Source organism: Alligator mississippiensis, chromosome 4 (assembly GCF_030867095.1).
Source record: "Alligator mississippiensis isolate rAllMis1 chromosome 4, rAllMis1, whole genome shotgun sequence".
NCBI lineage: Eukaryota > Metazoa > Chordata > Crocodylia > Alligatoridae > Alligator > Alligator mississippiensis.
This window is the reverse complement of record NC_081827.1, coordinates 83243070-83261674: the sequence shown is the minus strand read 5'-3', so window position 1 is coordinate 83261674 and position 18605 is coordinate 83243070. Positions and strand designations below refer to the sequence as shown.

Genomic DNA, 18605 nt, shown 5'->3' with positions numbered 1-18605 from the left:
GTGGTATAAACAAAAAGATACTATAGCTCCATAATTGAAAAGTCCATAAACTCCCCTGAAAATAAAATGGAATTGCATTGAATATTTAATGAATTCTCAAACAAAATGATGTATTTTTATTTTTCTGATGCTTGCCCCGATGAGTGAATCTTTTTGGTATGTTTATCAAACTAAAGAAAATGTTTTAGTGGAAAATAAGTGGCATAGAAGTTAACGACTGACGAGGTTAGCTATGTTCATTGCAAGAAAATACATTAATCTAAAGCAGCATGTTCACAAAGGGTTTGTTTATGTATGTATTTGCATTTCTTGATGCCTTATTAGTGACTTGAGTGGAAAGCTTCCAAAGGATTAATTGCTTGGTTTTGCACAAGTTCTTTATTTATCATCATTAACAGGCCTGTTTGAAAGATCTTTTTCATGGTATAATGTATCATTTACTGAAACTCTTTTTCTGGCAAGCTGACAGAAAGAGTATATTAGATGTTATGCTGTCTAATTACATGGCTTGATTCTAGCAATCATTTCCAATTTGTTGGTCTCAAGACACAGGAGGACAGAAAAGCAAAGTACTGTAGATCAAATCTTACAGTTTATCCCACCAAAGCTATACCAAGATATGATAAAATGGCTGGAGGATCTTATCCTGTAGAGCTCACTGAAGTAAGCAAGCCTTTGGAATGACTTGCTAGCTACCACAGAATGTTTATAATACTACAATGTCATGCATTCCAATAAATTAAAATGTATGATCCCACAGGAAGTTTTATTGATCAAAAACATGATGTTTTGATTTTTTTATGCAAGAAAATCATTTTGTTTCAATTGGTAACATTGAATCCTAATGTTATTGAATGTTGTGTATGCAATAAAAACAATAACTTCCTTACAGATAACTTGTCCATGTAATTGCTAAAGTGAGTTCCTACAAATGATCTGATTATGTAGCATATTAATGGATATTCTTTTTTGCCACAAATAATGTAATTCTTATGAACTAAACCAGCATATCATGGTCATTTGTTTATATTAACCCATTTGACATGAGAGAGACTCTTTACAACATAAATGCTGTTACACACTTGAAATAACAACATTAACAAACAGGTTTATACTTAAGATAGCAATTTAAAAAAAATGATCAGTCTTCAGACTGAAGTTCTGTAGGTGAAATCAACTTGAATAATGTGAAGGTATTTACTGTTGTTGTATTATATAACAAATTGAGGCTAGAAATCAATAATGTTTGAAAAGGCATCAATGGAATAGAGTATAAATCAATAGAATTACAAGTTAGTAGAATATCACACTACTTTTGCTTTGTGTAAAGGTGTACTTTTAACCAAGAGATTAGTATTTCTATCTAGTGTTACATTTCAATATATTTGAATAATATTCTTCAAGTTTTCATTTTTGTTTAAACTATTCTGTAATTATCAAGATTCATGTAGATGGCCATTCAATGAGCCCTCTTGTTAAATGTTGCTTTTGAAATCAACATTCATTGTTAGGTACAATAACACAGTGTTCTTCCTTGCCTTTTGAATTCCTTAAGTCCTGGTCTTATGTCTTCCTGTCTCATGTGGCCTGGAATTCTTGTCCAAATGAGCAACTACTGAAGCCAGTTTCTGATCAGTCTATTTCTATTTCCACAGAAGTGCATTCATCGTGTTTCAAATTCTTTTCCTCCTCTGGATCTTTCTCCTTCCCTATAATTTGCCATATGTAAACAGAATAGAAATTATTGGAAAAGTGTGCTTGAATCTGAGGGATTTGCCAGGCATATTTCTGAAGTGTACTCTTAGATTCAGAAATTAAAACTATTGTCTTACATTGCTGCTAATAACAAATATTATCAATACTATAATGAATATTGGTCAACAAACTGCTTCAAACAAATACAAATGGAACTTTCCTTACCCAAAGAACTTGTATCAAAGACTGTATGTATAAGGGACCTATTTCTGTTCCACCTACGAAGTGCATAAATGGACTTAGGTATCTAAGGCTCCCAGTAAAAATTACAGGGACTGTGCAATTAACTGATTAATTGCACTATTACTTTAAGACCAGCTACACATGAAAGTACTTATTAAATGATAAAAAGCTCCAAACAGCTATGAAGTTATACCTTGAAAATGTGTACTTTATAGCTGGATGCTATCCAGCTTTAATTTGCACTTTTAGCAGATTCTCCCCTGTGGCTGGGAGCCCTGTCAGCTTGAAAGGCGGACACTGCCAGGTGTTCTGGACACTGACCACCTATAAGAAATCTAAGGGGCGGAGAGTTGTTAGGCCTCCTGGGACAGCCAGGGCCTTTCATGTGTTGTCTCTGTTAGGGGTGGATTTTGGGGTTAGGGATATGCATAGAGCTGCAGCCCACCCTCATATACCCTATAAATACACTGAGGCTCCAGTAAAGTTCAAAAGTATTTTATAAACTCATGATCACAACAAAAACAAGATTAACAGTAGGAAATGTACGTAACATCAAGCATTAACTATATACACTGGTTAACTGCAGTGCACCATAACCAGATCTTCCAGGGGGCAGCAAAGGCAGCGTCAGGGCCTTCACAGGCTCCCTGAGCTGGAGTGACAGTCAGGCCCTCGGTTTTTTCCCCTCAGAGGGTCTTGGACCGAGAGTGAGGGAAGGGTGATACTTACCAATCCAATGGATGATCGAGTTCTCAATCCAATAACACTTTTACAGGCAAGTATCCCATTATAATCCAATCTGTTAGGCCCCCCCTCTCTTTCTCACTACTACAGTCACTGCTCATAAACCTAAGACACGCAGGTATCATCACCAACCAAGTAACCTCGCATACCGTTCAAACCTCAAGTACCCTCAAGCCTCCATATTCCATTCACATGCCACATTATGCCTCAGGATTCCTTAAATACTCACCAAAATCACACCATTCATTAGTCATTCTTCTCACCAATCATACTTGTGCACATGACACCCTACTATTGTGCTCTCGGCACTCAGTTGCAGCACACAGCACTGTACTGGACTACACAATCTACTGCACAGGCTCCCCACATGTAAGTGGGTCACTGACATCATCATGGTGGCAGGTTGAGCTATTTGAGAACCTTACCACCTCTAGTCAGTGTGCGTGTGCTCAGGAGGGATCTCATGTTATGGACCACATCCAACAAGCTAACAGGGCTCCAGTTGCAGGAGTGCACCATGACTAGTATGAAATCCCTAAGCCTAGGGAATCACAGTTTTCACAATCCCCAAGGCTTGGGGATACTTGAAATCTCCAGGCCAGGGGGACCGTGGCAGGGCCCACATGTGTAGCCAGGACTGAAGAGTCCTACACTTGCTGGGGCTTTCTGTCCTGGCTACCCATGTGTTACAGTTGGGACCAAGAGCCCCATCCAGTATGGGACTCTTGGTCCCAGCTACATGTGGCCCCCATGGCAGGGCGCCTGCTTCTTGTTGATGAAGGGGGAGCCCAGAATTGTGCCTCCTGCCATGCATGTGATTCAATTGCACCTTTACCTGTATGTGTATCGTGGGGCTTAAATGTACTCTTATTCCAATCTGTACAAGTCCCTAGAAAAACTGTAAAGACAACAGTTGGATGGGTCCTCCTCCTTCTTCAGGGACTTGACAGGATAGATTAGAATCATACTTAGATGACTAATAATGTCCTATGTGTGTGAATTATGGTGTCTTCATTAATTACATGATAATATCTTAATACTTGCATCTTCTTATTTCTCTGTACCATTCAGTCTTCAGGATAAACACACAAAGGGGCAGAATTAAAAATCTTGAATTTTCACCATTTGAAAACTTCATTTTAAAATTTAAATAATGTCCATACTATTACTAATTTACTCTGGAAGTCATCCATAAAAGCATGCAACTTTCTGGGCTTAGTTTAGATAAGACTAAAATATAGTCTTTTCAAGTTTTCTCTTGGCTTCAACCAAAACTGATCATTTATTTAACTTGTGTTAACTTAACACAGCAGTGATTCTACTGATACTTCTTTGGAGGAATGGGGAAAAAGAGAAAATGCTTTTGAAAATGTTTCTAAAATGTCTTGTACTTTTTTACAATTTAACTACACACAATCCTGAGAGATGCAAAATTTTGGGATTGGGAATTTATTAAGAAAATGTGGCCTTTTATGAAAGACGTGGAAATACATAGAAAATGTACAGGTTGCAAAGGATGAATTTCTAAATCAATGCATATTTTGGAATATTGACCCCCAAAAGGCTGAGATGAGATGTAGTCTTTACATATATAGGTAGAAACAAGGAAAATAAAAATATAAATATAAACATAATTTAATATTCATAATCTGATATACATTTGCATTTATTTCATGTGATCCAGAAGTCTCTATTTATATGTGATTTTATGGAATTATAGATACAGCTGCAGAATTTAGTAATTATAGTGCATAAAATTAAATGTATTGATATACTCTAGATGGCTTTGGAACTAAAATAAAACAAAAACATTTAGGTAATTCCAGCAGTTGTGCTTCAAAAGCTATATTGGGACAATTAAACTTTTAGAATCCATTAGTTCCTTCTGAATTTAATGAAAGGGTGTCTAAATATGGTCTCAACCTGGATTTTTGCACTAGTTTTATGCACATATACATATTTTAAGCATTTTCATTTGTACTCGGTGTGCATTCATTTTCTTTTAGTATTATTTTGTCATTAAAAGGAAAAGTGCACCTATTTTTCTTAGGTCATCATGCTAAGATGACAAATGAGAATAGTTACCTTATTACTGGAATTCTAGATATAATTTTGGTAGTACATTTGAAAACTCATTTGGTTCTCATTCATTTTCTGGGATGAAAATGAGTGAAGGTTCTATTTTAAATTGTTCTATGGTGCCAGGTGTTGAGCAAAATACAATGGATCTTACTTGTCTCACATGTGGAACGGGTGCTTGCAGACTTTGGTGTAATGTATCATATGTAACCATTAAATGAGATGTAATGCTTTTAAAGTGTCATCCAGATTATGATATGCCAGGCATATCTGAGCACATCAATAGGAAAATCTAACACAGCCCAAATCATGTCAGTAGTACTTGCCCCTTAAAATGCTATTGCCCCTACTGTATAATATTGCAGTTCATTGTAATTAGGTATAATGCTGTAACAGACACTTTTCCCATGTCTGTTAACATGCTATTTTATTCTAAACATATGGAAAATGTGGTGAGTTAATCTCTTACAAACCTGCAATTATGCACTTTCTCACCTAATACACTAACGCTCTGTGGGTAACCTTCCATTTGTGTACTTTTGTCCTGTTAGTTATCTCTGACACTTCTGGTAAGAGTTGTCTGGAATAATCTCAGGCTACCATTTTAGTGGTGTTCAAGTAATTCTTAACATTATTCACCAGGACTCTTGACTTTTAGCACAAACTTGAATAAATTAAAGAGATTAATGTAATATTTCAGTAGGTGATCTTTGTTCTTTCAGTTAAGAGAACAACAACATCAAAAAGTCCTATCTACTTTGAAACCAGATATACATACCTTTTCTGGAAAAAGTATGTTTAATATAAATGTGGATTAAAATACAGTTCTTTTTCTGAAGTGCATCTCTGAACACCTTCCCACAAACGTAGATGTGAAAGTAGTTTTCTGATGAGTACAGGTACCATCTTCTTTAAATAATTTGATGACATCTTTTATCAGGTCAGTTTAGTCTTTTAACAGTCTGTAGGAAAATCAGTCAACTACAAAATCCAAAGCCATGTCTATTTTGATAGTTCGGATTAATTTAGTCACTTTCAAGTTTATACACGTTGTCCATCTATATGGTAAACCCCTTACAATGATACCCAGCAGCAGTTCATCTTCACCCTGGAAGCTCTGTTGAATTGCTGCAAATGAGTCTGACCCTGCTGTCCTTTGCATCTGCCTTCCTGCAGTGTGTTTGGAATTGATCTGTCTTGTGCAGGCCTATAAAGTCGGCCAGAAGTAGTCCTACAGTTCTGTGGTCCTGTGTTGTCCTTTTGCACAGCACTTCTTCTCTCTGCTGCCCATAAGTACACATAAACCAGGCAGAAGAGGCAAGACTATTTCTGGAAAGACTCTTTTTCACATATAAGCAGCCCAAGGTTGATGACTGTGGAGTAATGCTACAAAGCGTGGCCTAGAATTGATTGGGCAGCTCATATGGCTCAGCCTGGTTAAGGGTAGCCCACAATATGGATTCTAAAAATTAGCATAGCTATATCTTGTATCTGTTGTTTTTTTTCCTTAGAAGCCTTTCTCATTTGTTCTGTCCAAACAGAGGCCAGTTGCTTTTGATCATCACTAACAGGGTCTATTTGTAACCAATTCCCCAGAAGTGGAACACTGACAGCAGCTCAAACACCATGCAAGCTGGCAAGGGAGGGAACTGGCAAACACTATGACCAATCTAGAAGGTCAGGTAAAAGGTTGAATGAGAGCAAGAAGCTTCCTAAGTGGTGGAATGTTAATCTTAGTAAAATATTTGTTTTAATAATTTAGGCAGATTAGTCTGCTTGAACATTTTTAGTGATCACTTTACTAAAGAAAAGGTCTGCACTGTTCTCTTTAAAATGTGCCAAGAACCAAGGTGGGAAGGTGCTGAGAAGTGTTTTGTAAGCAGGAATTTTATGATAAACAAGGTGAAGATTTAAGTCTAATATGTTTACTTTAACATATTCTCTTTAATCTCCTTATTTAGTGTTAGAAGAGAGCAAATGCTTTTGTGATTCATTGTCATCTTCACATGCCCACTGGGATATTTGTCATGGTAAAGTTTTTTATCGAGACGATAAGTAGTCAGAATGCCACATTTCTATTTTCTGCCTCCCTTCAAATGAATACATCCTGACTAGCAAAAGAACAGGTTAAAGATTACTTGAGCAAGCTGGAAGCTTTCATATCAGCAGAATGGGTGACATTCATCCTATAATTCTCCAGGACTTGAGTGAAGCAGTTGCAGACCCAATTGACTATTTATTATCTTTGAGAACTCATGGAGGTCAGGTGAGAGTCCAGAAGACTGGGAAAGGGTAAATGATGTGCCATCTTTAAAAAGGGTGAATGAGCAGGCCCTAGGGTATTACCAACCAGTCAGCCTAACTTCAGTATCTGGAGAGATACAGGAAAATATAATAAAGGAATCTATTTCTAAACACTAAGAGAAATAATTCTTAAAGCGCTGTAAGATCATTTTAAGGGCACTGCAGGGTGCCATTCAATATTATCAAACACCTGCACATGCTACATATGATAAATCCAATTATTTCAAATAGGAATCCTTATTGTCAAAAACATTCTGACCTGTTGTGGTCTTTCTGATTTCTTCTCAAAGAAGGATGGCTCACTTTTTCTGTAGTTAAAAAAGAAGAGCTGGCATTTTCTGAGAAATGCCTTGACTCTAATGAGGGCTACTTTGAGTCTAAAAAGGAGGAGAACAACAGACTTTAGAAGATGGTAAGGAGATTAGGAGGTAATTTGGATTTACTAAAAGTAAATTATGCTTAGCCAGCTTTATTTCCATCTATTATCACAAGCTTTGTAGATGGGGAAGAACAGTATAAGTGATATTCTTTTACTTTAGCAAGGATTTTTGGATTTTGGATTTTTCTTTTACTTTAGCAAGGATTTTTGGCACTGTCTCCCATTACATTCTCAAATTTAGGAAATAGTCTAGATGACATTTCACCATATTTACTCAAATATAAGATGGCCGTGATTATAAGACAACGCCCCAATAATTAGATTCTATATATGGAAAATGCATACATTTGATATAATTGTACAGATATAAAATCTAATTATTGGAGGGTTGTCTTGAATTTGTGTGTTGTCATCATCATCCGCCACCCCCCCCCCCCCCATCCCCTATTGCCCATCTTCCACACACACACACTGCTACAGCAGGGAAAATTTAAATCTAGGGGATCAGGTACTACTTTTGACCTTTGCCTTCTATCCCCTACCTTTTCCCACCCGGAGCCCTTTCCCCCTTACTTACTGTCAAACTCAGCTCTCTCTGAGAACATGGAAAGGAGCAAATTTGGAAAAAAATTGACCTTGAAATAAACATAGCTGTAGTTATTTGATATAGTACCCATAGACTTAGTTCATCCAAAATTGATGCACTTTCCTCTTTTCTGCATCAAATGTATCTGTGTGAGTTTCAGCACAGATATTCCATAGACACACTTTTAAGTAGCACTTTAGCGTGTACTTATATACAGGACAAACTGGATGCATCTACATGTGCAATTAATGCAAAATGATAAACTCCAGAGCACTTTGAGCCAGATTTATCTGTTCCCAGATGCAGCAACTACATGTGCACCCAGGGCAACACCACTTTGAGCTGGGGCAGACATGCCCTGGGCTGGCAGCAGGTTCAAGGGTTTGTCTGGATGGCAGTGGAGGGCAGCAGAGGGGTTGGCTGGGGCACAAGGGTTCTAAACTTGTGGAGCCATATGACTAGGCAACATTCAGGGTCTGGCCCTCTCATAGTCACTGTCATGTGTGTTTCAGCCCAGTTTATTATTCTGCTGTAAAATAGTACTATCCCAGACAGTACTATCCTACAGTGCAGTAAGCTTACTGCACACCAATACCAGCACATGTATAGATGGTGACACTTTACTGCAGAGGTCATTAGTAAATGTGACTGTAAAGCACCCACTATGCATAATATGAGTCCAAAGACAAAAGGCTGATAATTTACCATATAGTTCATTGGGATGGGCCCCAGCAGAGTCAACAGCATTTCGAGTCATGGTGACCGCACAGCTCAGCACTGCTCAGTATGTATGTATACTCCAGATACCCTCCCCCCACCCCACAAAGGCTCTGTTTGATAATTAGTCCCCCCCATGGGACTCATGGGATCATCCAAAAATTGATATGCAGATGAGACACAAGGCAATCTGGTCTAGCATTGCCTCTTAGAAGAAGAGCCACACTAATCATATGCAACAGGCTGAGAGGAGCTGACAAAAGGATTCTGACTGAACTATTTGGGGTCCCATTTGGTGATATTTGCCAGACATTTAAGGCAGGTGAAGAAACAGGAATCATTGGAAATGGGAAAGAAAGTTGTAATGTATGCATTATAGTGTCTCACTATGTCCTGAAAAAGAATGGGCACTGAGGGGGCCTGCACTAAATGGGCACTACCATATATCTTATTCAGACAGGTTGCACTAGCCTATATTGTGGTGGGTTCCCATCAGCATGTTTGCCTCATATGGGCCATGTGGTCTATAGTCATGCTCAATGTTGCATTTAATCAGCTTCATAGTTGGTTTCCATTACTGAGTCCATGCTTTTAGGTGCAGTTCAAAGGTAGACAATGTATTTAATGTGGTTTCCTTGTATGCAGGTATAAGATGAGGGGGTCCCCCCCCACCATGTTGCCTGGGGGGGTGTGGGAAATCTCATCTTGTATTTGAGTAAATATAGTATTTTATGGTAGGTACATAAAGAGTTGTATTGTTTTGCTTAAAGAGTAGTTCACAATAACATCAAGCAGGGCTCAAGAGATGTTTCTACATCTAGTTCTGTTCAGTGTTTTCATTAATGACTAAAGGATGGAATTGAGTGCATACTCACTAAAATTGTATATAACACTGAGATGGGTGGGGTAATAGACATTTTAGAGGGTCAGGCTACTGTTCAAAATGACCTTGATAAATTGTAGTAGGGACTAAATAATAGACTATGGTTTCATGACTCATAATTTAACTGATGTTTCTCCTAGCTTCTCTCTGCTCCACAGGTAATAATGTTTCTTTTTTCCTTCCTGAATGATCTTTTACTTTTTACATAATTGGGTTATTTATTCAGTCAAAGTTCTCTTGCTTCGAAGCTCTTTTTGCTCATAATTTACAACCTCACTTCATTCCCTTAAGTGCCTGTTTTCTTTTACATATGGAGTTAATGTATGCCATTATTTAGTGTAGGATGTACTTTCTTCTCCCACAGACCTCCTTCCACAGAAGGGCACTTTGTGTCCATAAGCTTGTGCAACATCTCTCCCAACTGTACAAGTAGTTGGTCCAATAAAAGATATCACAGTAAACAAAACTGCACTTTCAAAAAGTCATAGACAAATGTGAAAGAGTCTAGAGGAGAGTAACACAGATGATTAGAGATCCAGAAAACATCACTTGACATACTTGGCATAGGAGAGGTTGGAAAAACTGGGACTATTGAGTCTTGGGGAGAGAAGACTTTGAGAATTTGATCAGTTTTCTTGTCTGCCTGTCTCTCTGTCTATATCTTTGTTAAAAAGAGAATGTTGGTCAACTGTTTTCTGTGTCCACAGGGAGTAATAGCCTTAAGACAAGAAGTACTACACTTGCATTATGACAAGGAAGTTCAGTATTAGGAAGGTCTTCCTAATGGGCTGTTAAGCACTAGAACAGACTGCATAAATAAACTGAGAAAATCCATCACCTGAGTGCAGTCTGAAAAACCTTTGGCTCAAATGATTTACACAGGGATATTCTGTCCTGAGCATTGACTACACCGGAAACCCATGTAAGGCTCCTTATATCTACTGCCGCTGTTGCTACTATTATTGTTGTGGTTGTTATCATCTGTGTTTGTTGCAGTTAGACTCACATTGAACAAATCTAGCTTGCTTATACTTACTTAAGTTACAGTGATTCTGTGACACCTGAATAAATTAACTTCTCTAACAGAACCTAAACCTTGGCCTTCTATGACAGAATTCTGATAAAGGTAGCGATCAAAACTAGAAACTGCCAAAAACCTTCTGATGTCCTCTGAAGGCAGCTGGCATGTTCCAAGAAAATGGTCAAGGGATTTCTTTTGAGGAAGGCTAGAAAAACTAGGCAAAATGAGTGGATTCCGTGTTAGATCCCCTGGGACTCAATGAGGTTCTCTGGAATTGTGCATTCAAGATAATATTTTTGCTGATTTTTCTGTCAGTTATGTTTAACAAGGCCAGAGATGGGTCTTTCCATTTTCCACACCATGAAAACAGCCATCAGTGAAGCCAGCTGAACATAAATATGAAGCTTTGAGTTGAAGAGATGTTAAAAATAAAAGATTTATTTTAAAGGTGTTAATAGTTTATTTTTCAAATGACTTTTCTAATCTTACCTTAAACAAGAGTATAGAGTCTCAGCATTAGTAATCTTCAAGTATTAGCAGAGTCCTCAAGTTAGATACCTTTTTGTTTAGGACTTCCCCTCCTCCCAGTAAGGGCCAGAATTTATTTTATTCAAAACCTTTGAACTTTGACAAATTAAATGCTGAAGGTGGTGCCCTACATGTAGAGGCATGTAGGGAGTACTTGAAGGAGGAGTACTTGAGGAGGCCACACAGGTGGCCTTACACTTCACCATGGTCATCTGGAGTAGCCAGGGTGGAGATCATGCATACCTTTCCCTCACAGGGCACTGGTGAGACCAATCTGGCTGTGAGGGGACTCTCCATCAAGCTGAGGTGATGGATGAGTCCCATATGGCAACAGAGATCATGGGGGCCATGAACCACTTGGTGCAGGGGTGGCTTGTTGGACAGGGCAAGCTCACCTGCAGGTTCATGGTTACCGACAATGGGGCCAACATGGTCAAGGCAGTCCATTATGCCAACTTTGTTGGCATCTGCTTTGTGGCACGCAAGTTCCACCTCATAGTCTGGGACGCCTTGGTGGGGACAGGGCTGCCGGTCACAGCGCCAGCTTCCCCAGCAAGCTCATTTCAAAATGCAGGAATGTGGCAGGCTACTTCCATTGGAGCATCAAGTTGGGCAATATGCTGCAGGACAAACAAGCAGAGATGAACATCCTGCAGCACAAAATCATGCAGGATGTGGAGACTTGGTGGAATTCCACATACCTGATGCTCAAGAGGGTGGTGGAGCAACAGCAGGCCATCCATAAGATGGCCTTGCTTGGAGAGATTGGGATCAGCCTTAGCAGAGCTGAATAGGATACCATCTCCCAAACCTTGGTGGTCCTCAAGCCCTTTTTCAAGGCCACCAAGATCCTCAGTGCTGGTGATGCTTCTTTAGCCAGGGGATCCCTGTAGTGAAGGAACTTCAGAGCCAAATGGAGAGCTTCTGGGGGATCAATGTTCCTGGCTGGGGCAAGCCACTGTCACCAGATGTGCAGGCACTGGTGAGGTGGCTGAAGGAGGGCATCAGGAAATGGCTCGATCCCTTCCATTCCAGTATGGTACATGTGCTGGCTGCCGTGTGTGACCCGAGGGTGAAAGGCAGAGTATGCAGCAGCCAAAGCCTGAATCAGTGGACAGAGGTGCTGATGAAGAGAGTCAAGGAGGCAGAACAGCTGATGCAAAGGGATGTGGAAGAGGGGGATCCACCGTCCCATGCTAGTATGCCATCCACCAGCTAGTCTCATCCTTCACTATAGGCACTGCCAATGTGGGCCAAGGGCATGGCTTCCATGGTGGGGTCCAGAAGCACCAGACCCCACCATCAGGCAGTAGTGCTCTGGCCTTGGTGGCTGCCTATCTTGCCAAGGATGTGGAGCTCCTGCTGTGCAACCCCTTGTCCTACTGGGCAAGCTGCAGCCAGATGCAGCCAGAGCTGGTCACAGTTGCCCAGGAATACCTGTCCTGTCCACCGATCAGTGTTCCAAGCAAAAGGGTGTTCAGCATTGCTAGAGATGTAGTGACACCCCACCGCACCTGCTTGGATCCTGGTTTGGTGGAGCAGCTGGTGTTCCTCAAGGTGAACCTCCTGCTTCTGGGGTTCCCCAAGGTCCAGGTGAAGATGAAAAGAATGCCACCCTCCTCAATCAATCCACACCTATTTTCTTTTTTCATTTGTTTAAAACCATTTAATGCCCCGCTCTCAGAGCTGGAAGATGCACTCGCTGCATCACCAGCCAGCAGGGGAAGAACATGTCCCTGCTGAGCTTCTGTGCCAGGATGAACTTGGAGGCATGGGCTGGGGCTATGGAGAAGGAGGAGGCATCAGGTCTTGGGCATGACCACTAAAACTGTACTCTGCCAAGGTCAGGAGGCCTGGTGGGACTGCTGGTGGTGCAGCAGCCCCAGAAAATGTCAGGACCAAGGACCCCCCTGGTGAAAGGTGGGTAGGAGTTGCCATAACCTCCAGCCACCACACACACACACAGTCCTGGCTGGGGAAAGCCCAGACCTGTCATGTCTTTCACAGGCCTGAGGCTTGCTGGTTTCACTGGAGTTGTGAGGCTACAGGTGAGCTCAGCTTAGCTGCCTAGGATGCCAGCTTTTGGGTTGAAAAAGCTTTTATCATGCTAAGAAAGCACCTGCAGTTGGTGCATGTGCTGTTCCTGGATGGAAGGAATAGTAAAGAAGCCAGAGGCTGGCATGCAATGTAGGAATGAAAGACAGTCAGTGAACATGGAAATGGAGGCATCAGGGGGTGAAAGACAAGCTAGGATGACAGGGGAAGGGGGATTTAGATAAAATTGGAGAGTCAGATGTCTGGCAGGTTGTAGTGTATCAGAATTCCAATGTCTATGCTGAGCCCATGAGTTTCTGTACCTAGGAGGGTGATATGGTGCAGTTCGCAGGCTTGTCTGTGAAAAGCAGTTTGTAAATTCCCTTTAAGGATCAAGCCTGAGAGATTGGAGACAGGTGATGTTCTGTTGCTGTCTTGAATAGATTTTTGGTGTGTGCTCATTCTGGTGTGCAGTTGCTGATGGTGTATTCTCCATGTATTTTCCATCAGGGCCCTTGGTGCCCTGATGAAGATACGTATTGTATTGTGAAGCTATCTCCATACTGCAGATATTGTTAGCAGGTTTTGCATGTCTTGTCATGGCATGGCCTGTATCCATTTGACGTGAAATGTCAAAACAGCATAGAAACAGTGGAACTGTTTCTATGAAACCAAACAGGACAGTGGTTTTGAAATTAAATGAAATTCAAAACGAAACACTGTTCCATTGAAATGTCAAAAACGCAAGTTGGAGCATGTTCATATCACCCATGGACATGAGGACATTCGAAGGGCAACCTCCCACCTAATTAATATCTGGAATGATTACAATGATTTACAACAAAGCATGGCAGATGAATGAGGTGGGCGGTTTGGCCATAGACAGAAAGGGGCAGGGCAGTACTGAGACTGGGTCTTGGGAGTTCATTCTTTTTTGTCACAGGATATTTTGTAGTTAAGTTGGATATATTTAGGAGGAACAATAGTGTCATGAGCAAAGTACTAAATTTTATTTCAGTCAACAACATAATGTCTTTAAAACTAAGTTAGATTTTGATTACTTAAAACCAAAATTGATTTTCATTTCCTTTCCCTTTTAATGGTTGTTTTAATTTGGCATCCATTGCCTCTATCAATTTTCATAGCCTGGCAACTGTTCACATTATAACAAGTTGTTCTGGGAAAAAAAAAATACTTTCAGATATGTAATGCTAGCAGACTGAAAGTGATTAGGTACTGATTATATAGAAATCAGCAACGATTTATGCTGCACAGAGAAAAAAATGACAAATGATTACACTTAAGTAGTCAACAGATTTTTGTTTCTGCATTGTCAATAATCAGTTGGTCCCAACATAAAAGGCTAGCATCAGACAAAATAACATTTTTATCATAATTCTTGTCTTTGGACATACATATATTTTCTTGCATACCATATACTTCCAAATAAGGTGCATGCTTTGTTTTTGGCAGGCCAAATATAGCATGGAAAAGAATTTCCAGAATGTTCTTGAAGTGAGGAATCCCAGGAGACAGTTTAAATGAGGTCGCAGAAACTTCCTGGTATAGCAGAAGAGCGACAAGACTGGGTTCCAGACTCTTCCAAGGTAGTGAAAAGACTTACTTCTTTACTGCAAATAGTTCTTTATAGTTCTTAACAGTTCTTCACTAGACTAAATAACTTCCTGTAAATAATCTAGTGTTGTTTTCACACCACAAGCCTTAAAAAGATATTATGGAGTGCACACAGAAGCTTACTTTCTTTGAGTGAGCTCAGTTGTTCCTTCAGACATAAGCTATAGTGCTCAGCTGAAAAGCTATCATTGTAAGGAGGTTAATGCAGGACCCTGCCACTTCTGCTAGCTCTGGCCGGAGATAAGCAGAGCCATCTTGGCAGCCATTCTGTTAAAGCACAGTGTTTACTTCCTCCTATTCCTTCCCACTTCTATTCCAGCAAAGAAAAGTTAGCTTTCCTACTTAAGATGTGCGCCCCAATTTTGAAAGGCTTATTCTAGGAAGAAAAGGTGTATGTACTATGCAAGTAAATACATTGTTTTTTGATACTTAAGCTCTATTGGTACCTTGAACATCAGTGGAAGTAAATATTATTTAGGTATGCTTTATGTATACATATTTTGGTATAAGATTGCCATGTCATAATTTGATCAGAAAGCATATTTTAAAATCGGGCACATTTAAATAAAAGAAAACCCAGCCTGCAGCAACTGAAGATGCAAAAAACTCAACTTACTGTTTTTGTTAAGAGGTTGTTATTTAGATTTTGTAACCCTGTCTTCCCATCAATTTCTGGACACTTCAAATCCCCCAGCATTTTTCATGTTTAGCTTTTAATACATCATTTTATACATCCAAATTATTATTATTATTATTATTATTTTTACCAACATACACTAATATAATGGTAATTGTTTGCTGCTCTCTATTCTGGCAAGCAATTTTTGTTTATGCACATATTATTTGTCTACTGCTCAAAATTCCTAGCATCTTTCAGGTCTCCTACATATTCTGAACTCTGGCTCTGGCCATATTTATTAATGGTTTTGGTGCTGTTTACTTTAGAATCATAGAAAATTAGGGTTGGAAAGGATGTCATCTAGTGCAACCCCCTGCTTAAACCAGGACCATCCCCAACTAGATTATCCCTGCCAAGGCATTGTCTATGTAGGTCTTAAAAAACTCTAAGGATGGAGATACAACAGTGTCTCTGTCTAACCTGTTTCAGTGTTTTGCTACCCTTCTACTGAGAAACTTCTTAATATCCAACCTAAACTTCCCTTGCTGCAACTTGAGACCGTTGCTCTTCATTCTGTTATCTTCCACCACTGAGAACAGCCTATCTCCATCCTCTTTGGATCCACCGTTCAAGTAATTGAAGGCTGCTATTAAATCCTCCCTTAGTCTACTTTTCTCCAGACTAAATAAACCAAGTTTCCTCAGCCTCTCCTTAGAAGTCAAGTGCCCCATCCCACTAACTATTTTTATTGTCCTCTGTTGGACTCGCTCCAACTTGTCCACATCCTTTATGTAGTACAGGGCCCAAAAAATGTCACAGTACTCTAGCTTTGGCCTCACCCGTGCTGAATAGAGGGGAATAATCACTTCCCTCCATCTGCTGTCAATACTTCTACTACTACAGCCTAATATGTTGTTAGCCTTCTTCACAACAAAGGCACACTGGCTCATATTCAGCTTGTTGTCCACTGTAATCCCCAGGTCCTTTTCTGCTGTGCTGCTGCTTAACCAGTAGGCCTCAAGCCTGTCGCGGTACATGGGATTGTGCCGTCCTAAGTGCAGGACTTTGCACTTGTTTTTATTGAACCTCATAACATTCATTTTGGTCCAATTTCCAATTTTTCCAGGTCTCTGAATCCTAGCCCTACCCTCCAGCATATCTACTACTGCCCCCAACTTGGTGTCATTCACAAACATCCTGAGGGTGCACTCCATCCCATCCTCCAGGTTGTTGATAAAGATGTTCAACAAAACCAGCCCCAGAACCAACCCCTGGGACACCCCACTTGATACCAGCTGTCAACTAGATTTCAAGCCATAACTCACTACCCTATCTCCTGTTCATAAAATCATAAACAGTTAGAGTTGGAAGGGACCTCAGGAGGTCATTTAATCCAACCCCCTACTCAAAGCAGGACGGTTACCTGTTTCACGGTTTTACTACCCTCCTAGTGAGAAAATTCTTCCTAATATCCAACTTAAACCTCCCTTGCTGCAACTTAAGACCGTTTCTTTTTGTTCTGTCCTCCACCACCACTGAGAACAGTCTAGCTCCATCCTCCTTTGAACCCCACTTCAGGTAGTTGAATGCTGCTATTAAATCCCCTCACAGTCTCCTCTTCACTAGACTAAATAAGCCCAATTACTTCAGTCTTTCCTCAAAAGTCATGTCCTGAAGCCCCCTCAACATTTTTGTTGCTCTCCACCAGACTCTCTCCAAATTGTCTACATCCTTTCTATAGTGGGGGGCCAAAACCTGGACACAGTACTTCCAGGTGTGCCCTCTCCAGTACTGAATAGAGAGGAATAATCACTTCCCTTGACCTACTGGAAATACTCCTACCAGTGCAGCCCAGTATATCATTAGCCTTCTTGCCAATAAGGGCTCTTGAGTCATTTAACCCTATTATGCCTTCTGCTACCTGTATGTGTATTCTGATACCAGGCTGAGATATGAAAAAAGAAGTGAAGTGCTTCCAATTGGCAACCTTTTATGGTTAATTCCAGTGGGGTTGGGCAGTTATATTGGAGAAAAGAGAGAAAGGAACATTTATTTTATGGGATTTGGCATAAGTGAGTCTTTAAAGGTGTTTTGAAGGAACAGAGGATAGTTGCTGCACAAATCCATTCAGGGCAGGAATAGTATGATAAAAGCTAACATGGAAGAAAGTACTATGATGTTTATAGGAAAAAAAGATGAGTTTGAGACCCACTGCATTATCAAATCCCTCTATTTTGCCAATGTGATATGACATGAGTAGTCACAGTAATGTATGTTGCATGCTTTATATGGCATGGACAAATTGCTAAGTGCATTTATTGAACTATATACAAATATCTCATAATGAATGCACTATGATTACAGATGTCTTTTAAAAGTAAACGAGGAAGATAATGGGAAAAGGGAATAAAAAAGAGTTTCCTATTTAGAGAGCCTTTATGGTAATCAGGGCAATTTTGATGTTTCTATTTGCCCTATATAAATGGCTCTTTCTGCTTTTGATTTTTATTATGCGTAGTTGCCTTTGCCTAGTGCAATGGTGCACAACCTCTAAAATGCAGAAGGCCACCCTGGCAACTTTTCAGGAGCCAGAAGGCTCCATCTGATTTACATACGCATTTACATAAATTACTTTAAATTTGTGTTAGTTGTGTTAGTTTGCCTTCTCCCCTACTTTGTGTTTAGAATAAAAAAGATGTGTTTAACTAAGGAGACTTTTTTTCACTTTTAAAGCTTTGTTCTGATTGGTTCTCTCTCTCTTGTTATTCTAGTCTGCTTTTTCTCTTTTTTTCCATTTTTGTCTTTTTGCCCAAGATGAGTGTGTTGGTTAGCTGGGGAAGCAGATATTTCATGGCAAGTTAGTGACACAAAACAAAAATGTAACAATTATGATATGTTACCATATTGCAATATATCTATCTGCTTTGTCAAAGTAGCATGGAGTGAAGAGTATTTATTTTAAAATGTTTTTAATATTAAAACATTTGACAATAATACTTGATAGGGCTACTGACCTACATCCCTCCATATGTGGTGGCAAACAGAACATGAAGGGGCAAATGTTCCTCCTTCCATTTCAGTAGAATGCAGCCCTTACTGAGTCAATCTGTCTCTTCAGATAGAAGGTCTGAGACTCGC

The 18605-nt window shown here is 39.9% G+C and overlaps 1 protein-coding gene across 1 annotated transcript in view; it reads left to right on the top strand.

The window, feature by feature from the left end:
• The window catches only part of MGAT4C (MGAT4 family member C), a 753010-nt gene that overhangs the window by 242235 nt on the left and 492170 nt on the right, over positions 1-18605 (top strand). Inside the window, exon 4 of the mRNA XM_059726138.1 lies at positions 14687-14820. The gene's annotated coding sequence lies outside the window, so the exon portion shown is untranslated. The remainder of the gene's footprint in view (positions 1-14686; positions 14821-18605) is intronic.